Source organism: Hemicordylus capensis, chromosome 6 (genome assembly GCF_027244095.1).
Source record: "Hemicordylus capensis ecotype Gifberg chromosome 6, rHemCap1.1.pri, whole genome shotgun sequence".
NCBI lineage: Eukaryota > Metazoa > Chordata > Lepidosauria > Squamata > Cordylidae > Hemicordylus > Hemicordylus capensis.
The window spans coordinates 126,002,868-126,020,341 of record NC_069662.1 but is presented as its reverse complement, the minus strand read 5'-3'; positions in this window follow the sequence as shown (position 1 = coordinate 126,020,341).

The window sequence follows — 17,474 nt, the reverse complement described above, 5'->3', positions numbered from 1 at the left end:
TTTCAGGATGGCACTGTCCCTCAGTTCAAGTTTAATTGGAAAATTTAACAGCTTTTCAATTTATCATAGACTTACAAGCCTCTTTTGTCCCATATTGGTCATCCACTGGCTCTCGGTAAAGCTCCATACGGAATCATAGTATTAATGGATAGTCCCTTTATGCTGAGGGGTAAGAGCGAAGGGATGAAATGAATTACTTATAAAGTTCAGAGATACTGCTGCTGACAAAAAGACTAATGACTGGCTTCTAGCCTTAACTATACCATCTCCCCCCTTCCGCCCCCGCCAATGTCATTAACAAACCACAAAGGTGTAAATGGATCGAGAATGTTTCTGATGTCCTGGTGTTCACCAAGTGATGGAAAAGCTATAAAATGCTATGGGACATGTGCATTTTTCATGGCATCATATTTTAGGTTTAAATTCAGAGATATCACATCCTGAAATGTGCAAGGGAATGGCTTTTTTTGCCTCTGTTTTCCTGCACAGCTAATGGGATGAAATCCTGTCTTACATCAGTCGGGTGCCAAGCACTAATCAGGCCAAGCTTGCTTTGGTAGGTCTCTCAATGAAACAAATGTGTTTCTGCACTGGCTGCAGTTCAAAATTCCTTGCTGTTCTACTGCAAACAACACAGCTTTAGCAAGAGGGCAAGGTGGCGGGGGGGGGATTCCTTTGTATGAGGAATGCATAGTGGAAAATGCTGCACTGACTGCTCCTACTAATGGAACGGACACTGTAATCCTTATTTGCAGTACCACTATCTACAATACATAAAAGATCCAAAAGGATTATGATATGAATGATAATAAATATTACTAATTAATAAGACAAGCCCATGCTGCAGGGAATTTTCTAAGCTCCATACTGCAGAGTGCAACTGATGGGCAGGTAAGCCATTTTCGCCCATCTCTGCTTTTACTGGAAATGCCCTGCACCCTCCAAAAATACATCCCTGTGGGTTGTGCAGCCCTCAGGGACATATTTTTGAAAGGTACAGAGCACTTCTGGGGGAAGCAAGGATAAGTGAAAATCCACACCTCCTGTACTCTTGCTGCAGAGCATTGGAAGCCTTCCACAGTGCGGGCAAGTCTTCCCAGTGTGCTGCTGTCTTGGCTAGGATGTCAGCCAATGTTCCTTAATTGTGGGGCATTATTGAGAGGAAGAGGTAACTTCTACAAAACTCACCATCTGGTATAGCATTTGGGGTATCTATCTTCTGGAACTGAGCATAACTGAGTTAAATGAGCAATAACAACAAAATTTCTTGTACATCAGTGCCTGAGTTTTTAGCCATCTATGGTCTATGGTTTTCATTTTCAGTCAACTGCTGTGTCAACTATGGTCTAATATGTACCATAAGAAGGTTGTTTTCCCTTTAATTCATTCTATGGTGTATGTTATTTGGAACAGAAAATGAACATTTCTTTAATGATTGCTGCCACTTCTTGATGATTCACCTTACACAATTAAATGTGAAATGATTAATAGCTTTTTAACCTGCTTACAATATTGCAAGTCTTCTGTAGAACATAACATTGATCTTTGAGACTATGCATCTGCTGTGTGCATGCATGTGCACATGCACATATATACAGGGAGCCAAAGAGAAAGATATGACTACTTCAACAAGGCCATCTAGTTGGCTTTTATTAGCAGATTCATTGCTCAGACCATAAAGCTAGGATCCTCTGACTGGCAAGTGCACTTTCTCCCCTTCCCAAATGATGTCAAATCAGAAGGTGCTTTTCAAACTTGTCATGATAATAAAGAAAAATGTGCTTTGAACATAGTCCGCTGTAACAGTTCTCCTGTGTATTGTCTTGAAGTGGAACACTTCAAGCCAGGAAATAAAATTTTTGAAGAGAAAATATAACCTACTTCAACAGCTTCAAAGAAAAATGTATGAGTATATATAAATGATAAATTTGCTAGGAATTAATGGAGAAAGAAGAAAGGTTTGATAAATGATGTTATTTGTACCAACCCAGGAATACACTTCTGGGCAACAGCTCTGCTCCCAAGCCTGTCTGCAACTGATATGGCTTCCTAAACCAAATACTGGCTATCTTATAAAACTTAAGTTGTAGCTAGGCATTTACAATGCACTCATCACAAAGGTGTTAAGGTATCACAATCTATTGACTTTTATATCCACAAAACTAGCATTATGAGACCTTTTGGTTTTCCTACATAACCTGTCGTTTTGAAAATAAATCATATATATACACACTATCAAGCACTGAGTCCCCTATCCAGAGCTTGGTGGGTGCTTGCTATCCACAGGCTCCCCTTTCAGTGTGGTGTCAGGGACATCTCCATGTGTGCACCCTCATGATGTGGGCTGTCACAGATCTCTCCCTGATGTTGCAGGGATTGGAGAAGCCCTTGTACTCATAGGAAACCCATGTGGCATCAAAGCATCTGCACATACAAGGGCAAAGGTGGTGTCATAGTGGATTTAACTGCCTTTCCTCTCCCCCCACATTACAGAATGCAGTTCTCTGTCATGTTGTTTATTTTGGTTGCTGGCTGGAGACAGTTATGTTTGGAATGGTTTAATATGTGACACAGAGCTTGCCCCCTCAGAATCTACTGTATTCCTTTGGGGTAATTTCCCGTTACCTAAGAGCATAAGAAGGCTCTGCAATAAACCTGTTTCTCGGCCATGTAGAATCATGGATGACATGGACTCAGCCTATAGATAGCGGGCAACATCCAGACTACATTTGTGCTTCTGCAATCATGTTGTGCTAGCCAGATGTGCTGTCGAGCTTGCATTCCGAGCTAGTGTTGTGCTAGTGCGTACATGTTTGTGATTGTGCAACAAGGTGGTGTGCTTCCTGCTGTGAAACCTCTCCATGTTTTTGCAGGGAATTTTTGCAAAGAGCGCAAGTTCAAATACCCCTGTTACTTTGTGCAACTAAAACTTTCTTGCACTAGTACAATATTGTTATGCAAGTGCAGTGTTAGTCTGGATGTCAGCCACTGATTGTATGTAAAAAAAAATTTTGTTTTGTTTTTCGTAATTGTTCCTAGAAACAGCATATGTTCACCTGATCTGTCAATTCTCACCAAAAATACAAAGCCAACTAGTAAAATAGATGTAACTTTGGAATATGCTCCATGCTGAAATAAGAACATCTCCTTCTCTGTTTGCTTTTAGGAAGACCCTCAAGACGCACCTCTTTTCTCAGGCTTTTAACTTAAAAATTTTAACTATTTAAATTGTTTTATCTTATGAGATTGTTTTTATTTATCTTATGACATTTTAACTGTTTTTATTCTTTTACATTTGTTGTGTTTTAACTGTGTACAACTTCCCAGAGATGTACATATCAGGAGGTATAAAAATATGATTAAAAAAATAAATGTAAAGTAAAGGTGCCGTCAAGTCAGTGTCGACTCCTGGCAACCACAAAGCCATGTGCTTGTCTTTGGTAGAATACAGGAGGGGTTTACCATTGCCATCTCCCTAACAGTATGAGATTATGCCTTTCAGCATCTTCCTATATTGCTGCTGCCTGATATATGAGTTTCCCATAGTCTGGGGGAAAACAGAAGCCTTGTTGATCACACCTATGTGTGATACATATGTAAGCAATGCTTATGGTGCCAGCCATCAATCCCAATTCTATGCATAGTTATTTGGAAAGAACCACTAAATTCAGTGTTACTTACATCTAAGTACATGTGCATAGGACTGCAGGCTTTTTGCACTAAAAGCAAGAAGTGAAAAATGATGCCTCTCGTTTTTGTGATGAGACACAGGATATAGGGTGTTTCCTGGATTGTAAGAAAGTGGGGAAGCAATCCAGGTATCATGTTAACAAGAAGAGGATTCCAAGCATGAGGAGAGAAAATGGAAAGGATGGATATGCATAGCAGAACAAAAAGCAGAGGCCTTACAAGGAGATGACTGTGGGAAGAATGAAGAGCACAAAGGAAAGAATAGGAGGGTCAGTACATTCAAAGCAGAGGGCGTTAAAAGTTAGAAGCAAAAGTTTGAAATTGTATGTGAAATATAACAGGCAACTTCAAACTATGCTCACCATTGAGGCTGAATATCACTGCTGCAAGTATTTTATCAGTAAAACCCGACCTTTCCCATATTTCTTGGAGATTCTTCTTTTACCCCTCATTAATATAACTCAGGATTCACAGGCTTTTAGATAAGATTTGTGACTACAAATCAAATAATGATTGTACCAGATATGGGTGTATAAGGTTTTAGATTTTTAAAGCATTGATCTTATAAGCTACTGTAGAAGGGTCAGTTGAAATCCCTAAGGCTGGATATGGCATTGACTCCTTTTTGATCATGCACATGATTATATTTTATAATTCATTATTTGGAGGTGGTTGTGATCTCTCAGATTTGTGAGTTTTACTTTAGTAGTAACGTTTGTAGCAATGCAGTATTAATACCATATTTAATATTAGTATTAATACCATGTCACCTTAAGTGACGTAGTGGGGAAATGCTTTTCTAACAAGCAGAAGGGGGCCGGTTCGAATCCCTGCTGGTACTATATTGGGAAGCAGCGATATAGGAAAATGCTGAAAGGCATCAACTCATATTGAGAGGGAGAAGTAATGGTAAGGCAATGGTAAACCCCTCCTGTTTTATACCAAAAGAAAACCACAGGGCTCTGTGGGCGCCAAGAGTCAAAATCGACTTGACAGCACACTTTACCTTACCTTTATTAATACCATATTTACCAATGATGTTTCCATCATTGCCATTCTTGTTATAGCTTCTTAGAGCTCTTCTACGTACATCTGCAGCTGTGACTTGTGCAACTCCCATTCATTATAGTAAGTAGGTCTTCCATAGGAGATGTTCCCAAAAGATCTGTGTTCTCTAGTCTAGAAGTAGGATAGCTTGTGGGTTGCAGGCTGTATATATTCAAATAAGCTGTGATTCAGAACCAAATTTAGAAGTTTGTCCTCCCACCACCCCCTGCTCCCCCAATTACAAAAAGTAAAGGTTAAGGAGTCAGTTTCAGGTCATGAAGTTGAAATTATTTCTAATCATTAAAAAAAAATCTGATTTTGTGGGGGGAACCTAAAAATGGTCTCAGCACTGTGATCTTGTATGAATTCCATCACAGCTAACTATAGTCTTCCATATTTAAATTGTTTCTAATTCCTTCCCTCAACTAAGCTGCTAAACAGTGTCATGATATTTTGGACTGGCAGCACTTCTGCTGAGCATTACTATTCTTTTGTATATTGTGCACAGAATATGATTATCCAATACGAAGGCTCCCAAATCTCCCCTCCCCTCCATATTTCATTAACCAATGTGAACTCTGTCACTTGGGCTCAATGAACCATGGGTGGTTGTGCAATACTCTCCCCAGAGATACTTATATCCTATTAGATTTTAATGCCATGGTAAGTTACACTCATTCTCCCAATCTCTAAATGGATGATGTATGCATGATGCAGTGTATGCATGACACAGTGATGTGATTATAATGTGTCTTGGCAGGCTGCCAGGAGGAACAGCAGCCTGCAACGGGAGGAAAACGAGTGAGTAGACCCTGTTGCCTGCCTGTTCTCCTTGCCGCCCCGACCTCCGGCCTGCCACGTCATATTTTAATGTTGCCATGGTGACATGATTATAATGTGCTGTGGTGGGCCAGCAGCAGGAGTGGTGTCCTGCTGCAGTGAGGAGAGCAAGCCGGCAACGGGGATGGGGAGCACCTACTTGCTTGCAGCCTCACTCCCACCTGTGGGGGCAACCGGTGGCCCAGGCTGTCGGTGCCTTTCCCCGCTTGGCACCCTAAGCAACTACCTAGTTCACCTAGTGGGTGGGCCGGCCCTGGGCTTAAAGTAGGAGTACAAAGCTTTGAGTGACTGGAGGGTTCAACTTGAAGAAAAGTGATAAGTGGGGCCAAAGGGGGTTGAAGTGAATAGAGGACCCTTCAGGAGTTCTAAAGTGGCCTCCGAAGCAACACAGGACTGCTTTGCTCAAGCCTAATATCTTAGAGCGAGAGTTAGGTTTGTGGGGGGATACATTCTGTGAGATGACAAAACACTCTTCCATGCACTCTGCAGGATAATTTGGAACAAATTAAAGCAAAAAGAAAACCTTTGCCTTAGGTACTCTGAAGACAACCCCAACACACATTATACAGCAATAAAATTATCAAGTTCCTGGCCGGTAGCTAGTCCCAAACCTGAACTTCTAGCACAGTGAGAAAGAAAAAATATGTCAATTTCACCTTCCCAGTCCTGAAGCTGTTCCTGAACAAAGCTCCTGTTCCAGGTAGGCTGGGGCCCTGATAATTAGGGTACTCTTCTTAAGAGCTGAGGATACGCTGCAACATTTTGTTTCAGGCCCCATTTGTTTAGCTTCTAAAAGAGAATTTGGGTAACATTCCAAAGAATGTTGGGTAACTTTGTAACATTCCATGCTTAACAGGGTTCCTGCTCTGTAAAAATTCTTAAGGTAGCACAGCTTCCATAAGAGTGATTTCTCCCGTAACAGGGCTGCAGTACGTGGAATGGTTTTACCTGCTCAACAGCTCTCTGCCATACCAGAATATTTCTTATATTTCTTATCATTTTGGCCTGTCCTTATGTGCCCTATAAGTATTTTGTTACACATCCACATATGTTACATATGTACAAAGACTAGGAGCAGGATTTTGTTTAAAAACAAAACAAGAATTAAGATTGAACATATAGACAATGATTTACATAAAGGGCAACGTCCAGACTGAATTAGTGGTGACTGCCACATTGAAATTAATGGGATTTAAGTCAGTCATGACTAATTAGTTTGGATGCTGCCCACTGAGTCTTAAAAATATTTTTAACAAGGAAAGTGGACTGATAGTATTTCAGTTAAACTACAAGCAGATGCAGGAAATTAGTGCTTGGAAAAGCACGTTAGCTATGGTTGCTTGCAATGATTATCTTGATTATGATAGCACATTGCCACTTGAAATGAGGCTATAGCTGAATCAAGGGGGCATAGCTCAATGGTAGCACTCACTTTGCATATAGAAAGTTCCAGGTTAAATGTTTTTCATCTCAAGGTATAGTTAGGAAAGACACCTGTCTGGAACACTCAGTGCTGAAAATCCTAAGCTAGATGGCCCGACTCAGTATACAGTGGTCCCTCGACTTACGAAGATAATCCGATCCGAATGCACGTTCGTAGGTCGGAATTTTCGTAAGTCGAAAAGCCCATCCACGGAGGTCCGGAACACTCGTAAGTCGAGGAAACCGCATCTAAAGATTCGTAGGTCGAGGAAGCCGCATCTAAACCGGCAACGACTTCCGGTATTTTTTGTCGTTCGTATGTCGAAATCTTCGGATGTCGAGTTCTTCATAAGTCGAGGGACCACTGTACAGTAATGTGGCTTCTTATGAACCTAAATGGCTTGTTGCAGCTACTTATGAGTAAATTTGCTCACAAGTAGTCAATTATTTCAAGCAATGTGATGCTTGAAAGAACGTGGATACTGACCCTCTCCATAGTGAAAAAGCAAGTTTTGATGGGATATTACCTTTTTGTGGTGGGGATGGGGAAAGGGGACCCTGGAAGTGGATCACTAATGAGGAACATGGCTTATCATGCAGTGCACTGTGGCAAATTTCTACAGTATGTTCTGGAACATATTCTGCAGGGAACATCCAGAACTGGTGCAAACATAGCCATCTTTTCCCAAGCAGAGTTGAAATTCTGGAACTGAAAATCTAGACTGATCTACATTCAACTGTCACTGGAAAATGTGTCTGCTCACCTCAATGACCTTCATGTGATGCTACTCCCCTCCCCCTTTATTTTTAGCAATCAATGATCATCCTTTGTGAATTCATTAGTAAGAGGATTTCATCCAGCCTCTCTGGATGAACTGGGGGGGCATTTTCCCCCCACATGTAAAAATGGAAGAGCAGCTATTGGCTAATTCTGAAAGGCTCTTCGCTTGGCTGTTACCAAATGTTTCAGAAAGATAAGAGCCTAATAAAGATTACAGCATGATGGCTGAATTACTGCTTGTCTTCTATTTACTGCAGTTAATGTTTGCACTAATCTTTTCACAATCAAAGCAAATGGATGAATCAAAGCAATTGTAGTCTGGTTCTGTATGTTCATGGTTGTTCCCCCCCACCCAGCTTTTAAAAGCAAAACAGCATGACAAGATACCAAACTATTTTCTCTGAGTTTCCTATAATGCTTCATAATTTATATAAGTTTTAATTACTAATCTAGCTCCTGGTAATGTTGCGTCTATTTCTTGTGTACAAAGAAAAATCATATAATCCATTAGGCTCAGCTGGGCACCCCCATATTTCTAGTACAAAAGAACAATAGTAGCACCATGTTCTTCAATCCTCCCTGCATGATGGATGCTTAAGACTGTGTCTCATATTAAGCAGGATGATGGGATTCTGGGATTCGAATCTGTTATCAAACCATTATAGACAAGCTAAGATAAATCAATCATTTTAGTCTCCTCCAAAACGTCTTTAAAAAACAAACATTGGCACCTATCTATTCATGCAACATATGCATTATTTATATTTACATTTGTTTACCACCCTTTGTTTTGGCACCCCATGGTGGTAAACAACAAATTAATAAACATAAGCAACCACAAGCACTAAAAACCAACAAGCACAGCTAAAAATCAAACTAAAAGGAAGTCAGAGGACAACCACTCTCTGGACAAAGGCCTGAGTGAAAAAGTAATCTTTAATTGTCTCTGGAAGACTGGGAGCGAGTGAACCATGCAGATCTTTCCCAAGAGTGAGTTCCACAAGCTGGGGGCTATTACCAAGAAGGCCCTGTCACATACACTCAAGAAGCAAGCTTCAGAGGGCGTTGGCAAGTGGAGCAGAGCCCTCTGTGTTGGAGGATGAGTTTACCCGTGATAGGTTTTGTGATTAATTAGCAGAGCACTAAAGAAGCTACCCACTCCAGTTACAGAGTAGAATGCAGAGCTTAATTGTTGCAGCTATTTATAGAAGACACATGGATATTCTTGTAAAAAGCTAAATACTAAGGAGATTTATTGGTGAAGTATGCAGTGGGGAAATGACCTGATCAGCAAGCCAGAGATTGCCGGTTTGAATCCCTGCTGGTGTGTTCCCGAGACTATGGGAAACACCTATATCGGGCAGTAGCAATATAGGAAGATGCCGAAAGGCATCATCTCATACTGTGCAGAAGATGGCAATGGTAAACCCCTCCTGTATTCTATCAAAGACAACCACAGGGCTCTGTGGTCACCAGGAGTCAACATTGCCTTGACGGCACACTTTACCGTTACATTTTGGATAGGAAAGACCTAATCCTATCTATAGGCTACATAATGAATAGATAGGGAGAGAGAGATATGTTTCCATCTGCTCTCCAAGAGGAAAAGAAGGGATTCTGACTCACCACAGGAAATGCCTGAGGAGTCATATCAGGGGTCATAGAGTAGGGACAGCTAGGAACAGCTAGGGAGACCCTCACTAACTATCTCTACTCCCAATGCCCCTAGTGGTCATCGGGATAGTCAGTGCAAAAATCGATGCACTGGAACTCTAACTCCAACACTCCTAGCCAACCTAGTCAAGTGGGTACAGTAGATTCAGCCAGGAGCAGGGGTCCAAGTAACTCATCCAGGGCTTTAAAGATTATAATCAGCACCTTGAATTGTACCTGGAAACAGACTTTAAACAAAACCAAGATTACTTAAGGAATATAGATGTGAACAATTGCACCTATACATGACTTTGCCACATGCATCTTTCCTTTTATGCTAAAAGAATTGTGTAAAGGAATTTGATGCAATTCAGCTGCCAGAACTAAACAGATCCATTCTTGTAAACGTTATAGATGAGAGACAATTTGCTGTTCTGACCTGACCTCTGCAGAGAGCAGGGTTAGTATAGTGAATAACTAGCTGGTGAAATTGCCAGGGATTGTGTTAACAGTGGGAGCAGTCAGAGGAGGGGTGCATAGGTAGGTGATGAGGCAGAAATTCAGCTGCTCACCCAGAGCAATTGTCACTTATTCTACGTCAGCAGGTCAGTGGCAAATTGAGCCTGTGCTGCAATAAATGTACTGTGCCTCACTCTGTCCTCATTCATCTCATTTTCTTTCATGATAGAATTACAGTAGCGTTTTCTCAATATTTTTCAAACCACTCTGCTGAGATGGATTAAATGACAGATCAGTTGTCCCAACTGAATTAAACACTAGTGTCACCCAAAACTGCCATTATCTGAAATCTGAGATGTATTTTTCAACTAGGAAAAAACGCCTTGATCAATGTTGCTAATCTGCGATGCAATTTTTCACTGACTGGTAATAAATCATAGATAAAATGATGACCATGTGCAGCTAGCTCTTCTATAGATCTGATATTATACTGTGCCGTTAAAGAGATCCTCAGTGCTTTAATGTCTGCAAATAAAAATGCTCATTTTATAATACTAGGATTGCATATGGTTATTTTGCGACTTCTCCATTTTTGTAGCATGAATCTAACACATCTCTGAAATGTAATTAAAAAAAAAACATTTTTGTTTTAGAGTATGGGCTGAAATGATTTGGGTGGAAACTACAGAACACCACTCCCATCACTTAGAATAAAAAATGAAAGAGGCTTCTGCCTCCATCACCTCCCCTTCCCATTTAAGTCCTGTGATTGACATAGCTGCATTGCACAGAGGAAATTCAACAGCATTTGGGCTGGGGTTAGGTCAAATTGCCCTCTAGTTCCAGCATTGCTACTGGTAAACGCAGGTAGGACTTGGTGCAGTTTAACCCATTCGACTGTTAGTACATTTTGTTTTATTTTAAAACATGCAAATATTTATTTATTTATTGTAAAGATTTATGTACCACCTTTGAAATCAAAAAGATCCCCAGGGCGGCTTACAGTAAATTATACAATATAATAAAAACCATGCTGCTAGGACAGTTAAAAGAGATACTGTAGCTGCTTTCGTGGCAAGCCCCAAAAGGAGCCCCCTCGAGGAGTATGCTGCTAAGCAGCACCAGATGATGTAACTGGGTTGGGGGCTCCTATTTACATAGGCCAAGACGGAATGCTGGTCCTGGCTTGTCTTCTCCAGCTACACTAGACATAGGTGGGATGGGTGTGGGGGGAAAGGGGAGCAGGTCTTGCAACAGTGAGCATGGTTTGTCCCATCTGCTAAGCAGGGCATGACCTGGTTTGCATTTGGATGGGTGACTACCTGTGAACACTCCAAGATATTCCTCTTAGAGCAGGGCTGCTCAGCTTTGGCCTTCCTGCAGAGGTAGGCCTACAACTCCCACAATCCCTGGCTATTGGCCACTCTGGCTAGGGATTATGGGAGTTGCAGTCCAAAAACCGCTGGGGATGGGGGCAAAGTTGAGCAGGCCTGCCTTAGAGGATGGGTCATAGCTCAGTGGAGGAGCATCTGCATACTTACATGCAGAAGGTGCCAGGTTCAGCCTCTGGCAACATCTCCAGGTAGGGCTGGGAGGCAGTCCTGCCTGAAACTTTGGAGAAGCTGCTGCTCACTATAGACAGTACTGAGCTAGATGGACCAATGGCCTGACTTGGTAGAAGGCAGCTTCCTATGTTCCCATGAATGGTGCTTAAAGCCTCTCCTCAACTCCCTGGTGTTTCTTCTGCCTCTGGCTGCTGTCCTAGTTCTTGAATGTGTATATTTTATTTGGATGTGTGGCTCCACAGCCATGAACCCACATGCCCGGCATCTGTCCATTTCTATTTTAAGTAATACCATGATTTGAAAAGAAAAAATATATGCCTATGGAGTACACAAACACTTCTATTTTAAATGAAGCACAATCTGCATGACTCAGGCTCTTTAAAAATGCAGATTACCAAAATGATAAACCCTTAGATGAATTTAGGTGCACAAAGATAGAGGCTAAACCTAATCCCTAATATTGGAGAGATAATGTTTAAACAAATGTATTTAATTCAATGAGACACCTGGACAAGCTTATTTAATTCACCCTTGCATCTAATTAGCTCTATTGAAGGGGACAGTTACTATATTTCATGCTAAGGTTTCACCCCTCCCCCCACTTTATTTCATAGTAATCCTTTTAAGACCCTCAAAGGAAGTGCAGATGAACACAGAAAAAAAGCTTATTAACCTGGACCTCTGGAAATCCTCTTCTGGAGCATTATGGAGTGCTGCCAATACTCCATCCCTTCTCATATTAAAATCTGGGCTCTGTGCATGAATAAATAAATATGTAAATGTCCTGTGTTCCAAGAAAGAACATCATGTTAATATTAAGTTGTTCAGCAGCTATAACCAATCATAAAAACTGAGATTTCTATTAGTAAAAACTGGTGCTTCCTAGTATTTTAAATGGAGAAAACTGCAGAGGAAGATGTGGTAGAAAAGCCCAGTCTAAAGAACTGCAAATGCTGCAGAAAGCTCTCCCCATGGTTCCAAACAGCAATCAGAACTACAGAGCAGAAGCTTCTCTCAGTTCCACTCGAAAGGGACAGACGTAGAGGGGAAATGGTGTTTAGACTCAGATATAAGATTGGTTCTATATCGGACTTATGAATGAAGCTTCTCACAGTAGGGCTAGTTACCTATCACATCAGGGGGAAAGTAGCACAGTAAGAGGTAGCTCTTAACCAGTCCAGAAGGACACAAAGGAAATCAGTATAGATGCAGATAGTCTTTATGGAAAAGCTGTGCAGTAATGTTCCAGGAAAGAAGCCTTCTCTGAATTATCCATATGAAGAGTGCATCTAGTTCAAAACACGTTGGATTTAATCAATATATTCTTGCACCTATTACTTCCTTTGGATCTGACAGAGGGGGAAAGGGCACTTGTGCTTAACCCAAGTAACCCTGCTCTCTTCCTGCTCAACAGGCTATTAGTGTTGCATGAGGTTTCATTCAAAAGCTCCTCACATTGCTGATGTGAAATGGGAGTGGGCACCAAGACTGTACTTTAGCAACTGCTGTACCTTTTTGGATTCAGGAACTTCCAGCTCCATACATACAGCAGCCTGTAGTGCCCCCAACAGAGCAGATACATCGGTAGACACCCATTTCTATGATGCACAGAATCATATTAACTGGATTGGAGGAACTGTCTTACAGTAAGCTAACATAGTTTAGTTTAGTTTATTACTATCATCGATCAAAGATCAGCAATACAATTTAAAACTTTACAGAAAAGTACGGATAAAAAGAATACATAAAATAACAATAATAACAAGAATAGAATAGATAGAACATATATTGACTGGAAGAAATGTTTCAGAATATTGTCATTCCTAAACTGCAATCTAAATTCATTGCCTTTTGTTTATGAAAGTCCAAAGCAAGAGCAAAAGAAAAAGCATTTCCCCCCCAAAAAAATTTCAGAAATATTAACGTCTCTTTAGAAAGAGTTCAAAAGGACTCCCATGTAATTAACATGCCACCATTCAGCTGAGGGAAACAGATGTTTTCTATACCAACCAACGCGCCGCCGCCCCCCGGCAAATTTGGTGGTTTTTCTACTTCTATCACTTACCAGAACTAGTATGCTGGGTTTATATACATAACAGCAGTACAATACTGCCAGAGGGTCTGCTCTGTTATTTATTATTTAAATATATATAGCCCACCTTTCATACCCATAGTTTCACAAGGCAGTTTATAACCAGATAAAAATACAATAGTGAAATACCATACAAGAGTTTTAAACAGAGATACAAAAGCAAGATAGAAAACAGACATGGGACCAATTAAAATCAGATCAATTAAAAGCTTTAAGGAACAACTCATTTGTAGCTTTCTTAAAAGCAGTTAAAGAGGGGAATCTGAATGCATGCAGCTGTAGTGGTACAGTGGCTTGCACAAATGTAGCTATAATTGCACCCGGGTGTGATGCAAATCCATCCTGCTATCTATAGCCCGCCTGTTAAGTGCAATATAACATTATAAAAGGTTACTGCTACACAGTAGGTAGGTATATATGGCTGCATTAGCATAGCCATCTCCAAAGGGACAGAAATGCCTTGGGGACAGCACACAGGTGAGCTATCCCTCATCCAACCCAGTTCTGTACTATATCACAACTGTATATGATGCTTTATCTAGAGATTGTACAATAGCACTAACTCACCCTATTGGATCCTAGTTCCACTCTGTCTAAACTGCTTCTTTGCTGGTATTATTAGGATTTGCATCACACCCTAATAAATCTGGGTTTCAAGATAGACAAAACAAAAGAGAAGGAATTGAATATGAGTCTATAACAGGGTGGTGATAATCAATACAGGTTGGTTGCTAGCAGTCCTGATGGTATCTTAGGCTTCTATTTTTTTAAAAATTGACCACTGCACAAGATATTGACATATTTTATGTGTATGTTTTATCACATTTAAGAATCAATACAGGATTCTTGCTCTGACTTTAGTGGCATCAATTTCAGTTTCCTCAAATCTAAAAATTTAGGATTAAGTGCTCAGGTAAATTTGCACCATGTCACTCAATAATGTTTTGGATGCATGAATAATCTTTTGCTTCTTAGGACTGCAAAGGTAAGAATCATGAGAATCTGAGGAAGACAGAAGATCTAGACAAAAGAACAGCCATATGAGAGTAAACCTAATGAATGGATATATAGCCTAGAGAAAAACATATGAAAAAGAATAATAAACTGTTCACTTTTATCCATTGAATTACAAGATGTGATGGATTTAGGCTACATAAAGAATGGGAGATGATTAAAGATTAAGAAAAACAAACTATCCATAAGAGAATTTCAAATGAAATAAAATGCAGATTTTCTAAACTTCTTGGATGTTTCTAAGAAAAGGTGGGTAAGCATTGTTATAGAAAGATGATATCCTGCAAATTACATTTACTACATGCTAAAACAATATAATTACCTCTGAGCTAGTAATTATATTTTATCTCTTTCACATGAAAGCCACAAAAAAATTGTATGGTCATTTCTTTACACCCCTGCTAACCGGGCAAAAGAGGCACCTTTTAAATGTGGTGATTCTATTTATTGAACAGGGGGAGAGTAACTGGCCCTATCTACCCGCAGCATAGTACTTTCAGTGGCTGTTGCTGGTGGTGTCTATTTTATGTTTCTTTCTAGATTGTGAGCCCTTTGGGGACAGGGAGCCATCTTATTTGTTAATTAATTAATTAATTCTCTCTGTAAAACCGCTTTGGAAACTTTTGTTGAAAAGCAGTATGTAAATATTTTGTTGTTGTTGTTGGCACCAGGCTTAACCATAAACAACTCACCACATGGATCTTACCTTGTATGGAGAGTTTCAATATGATCTCTGGGACATCATGGTGACCAATGGTTTATTATATAGTAAACAGAGAGATATTTTATTTATTCAAAAACATTAAAAATATTTTAAAAGAGTTAAGATGGAGAGTTGAGTCACATGATTATGTTTTAGATGCTGCCACAGGGGAGATATTTCAGATCTTTTCCATGCTACATAATGATAGCCTGATACTGATGGTGTCAGACCAGTTCTTAGAAAGAGGCTGTAGCGGATTAAAGCCTTTGTCTCAGAGCAAGCTCACATGAGGGAAAGAAATGCTGAATCATCCCTGCTGAGCTGCCTGGCTAGGCTTCTCCCAATACTATACTATATTATCGGTAGGTTCAAAATGCTGCTACCCCACCCTTTGTCTACAGAAACTCACTGGGCTTGGGGTGGGATAACCCATTAAAAACTCTCTTAATTTGGCTCTTGGACAAGTACAAAAATCTTCCATGTGCAAGCCTACACGTGGTAAGAAAACTGATAGCTTCTGACCATTTGAGGACATGTTTGCACCAGAAAAACCCAACCCCTTCGGCCCCCGCTTGTCCTGAGTTAAAAAACCAACTTGGAGAGACTTGTAAAAAGAAAATAACTAAAAAAGGTTTTATTCAATTACTACAGACTGCTTCCGTCTAAGGCTTTCTCAGCTTTTAGATACAGCTAAGCAAGAAAACCACAGGGCTCTGTGGTTGCCAGGAGTCGACACTGACTTGAGAGCACAACCTTTAAGAATACTTAGGATTACAAAAATAGGTTGTCTTAGTGCATGCGTAAATGTTTATAGAAGCTCTTACAATGCCCTAGGTTATTGAGGGTAGGCTAGTGTTTCTTATTTAAATTACATTGCAGGTAAACTATAATAGAACAGTATCCAGAATATGCAGAGCACACATACCAAAGAAATATAACATCCCTAACACAAAGTCTGACTAAACAAACTTTCCCCTAGACTAAACTTCTCTTTTCCTTGAACTCACCAAACTCCTGATGGGACTTCAAGCCCCCTGTAATCCTGTCTTCCCAGGCTTCAGTCATCTTCAGGCAGCCAACCTCTATGGCACATGTCCTGCTCTGCACCTCCAGCCTAGCTTCCTCCCAACAAAGAACTCCCTCCTCCTGGCAACAGCTTTCTAGGTCCCACTCACCTGGTGTGCTGATTAGCTGAGCCCTGGAGTTCACCATGAAGGGGTTCACTTCCGGTTAACTCTTTAGAGGGAGGGGAGCTTGGGTCACTACAGAGGCCATTAGCTGTTCACTTCTATGGTTACTGATGTCCATATATTTTTCCTTTCAGCATGCTGGATACAGTACAGGTGGCCCTTGTTTTTGCGGGGTTTCATTCTCGCCTACAACCACAGATGACAAGACCATGAGGCAATGGGAATTGGGGTGGGGGCAGTGTTCCCTCTGACGTGTTTAGAAAACCAAAGCAACTCAATTTTACTTAGAAACCCCATTTCTAACCCCAGCCCAGCTCAGGGACATAATTTACTTCACTGCAGCAAAATTGTATCTATGAAACTTGTTCACATAGCCAAGGTTCTTACTGTTTCTCGCTGACACAGTTAAGAAAACAGGATCTAACCAAATACGGAGTAATCACCAGACGAACAATGAATCATTTGCATGCGTACTAGATACTTGGACCACCATACTGTGTCTAGGGTGTCAGCACCATTTAGATTGTTTGTATAAATGTAACGTGCACCTGTTTGAGAGCATGAGCCTACCGATTACCTATTGCTATCTGCAGAGCAATAAAGCCTCAATGAATAATTCCCAGTCCTTGTGTCTGACTGATTGGTTAAGCAGACCCAGGAACGAGCCCCATCCACATCACCTCTAATTTTTTTTCATCTGTGTGCAGAACGAATTTTGTTCTGGGTGGCAGTATCAAGACAGTGTATGTGCACATGCATTTAGAATGGGGCCTTCCTGATTCAACCTGAGCTGAATCTAAAATTAACTGAGCAGACATACAAAATCGTGTGGGTGCACACCTTATCAGGAACACTGGGTGCGGGTGGAGGGGTGTTAGGTTCCTTGAGATTGAAAAAAAAATGGGATTATTACTAGCAAAAAAAAATATGACAGTGGAATGAAAAAGGGAGCAGAAAACGGAGAAAATGAAATATGGAAGAGGAGGGGAAGGAGGGAGGGAGGAAGAAAAAAAGCAAG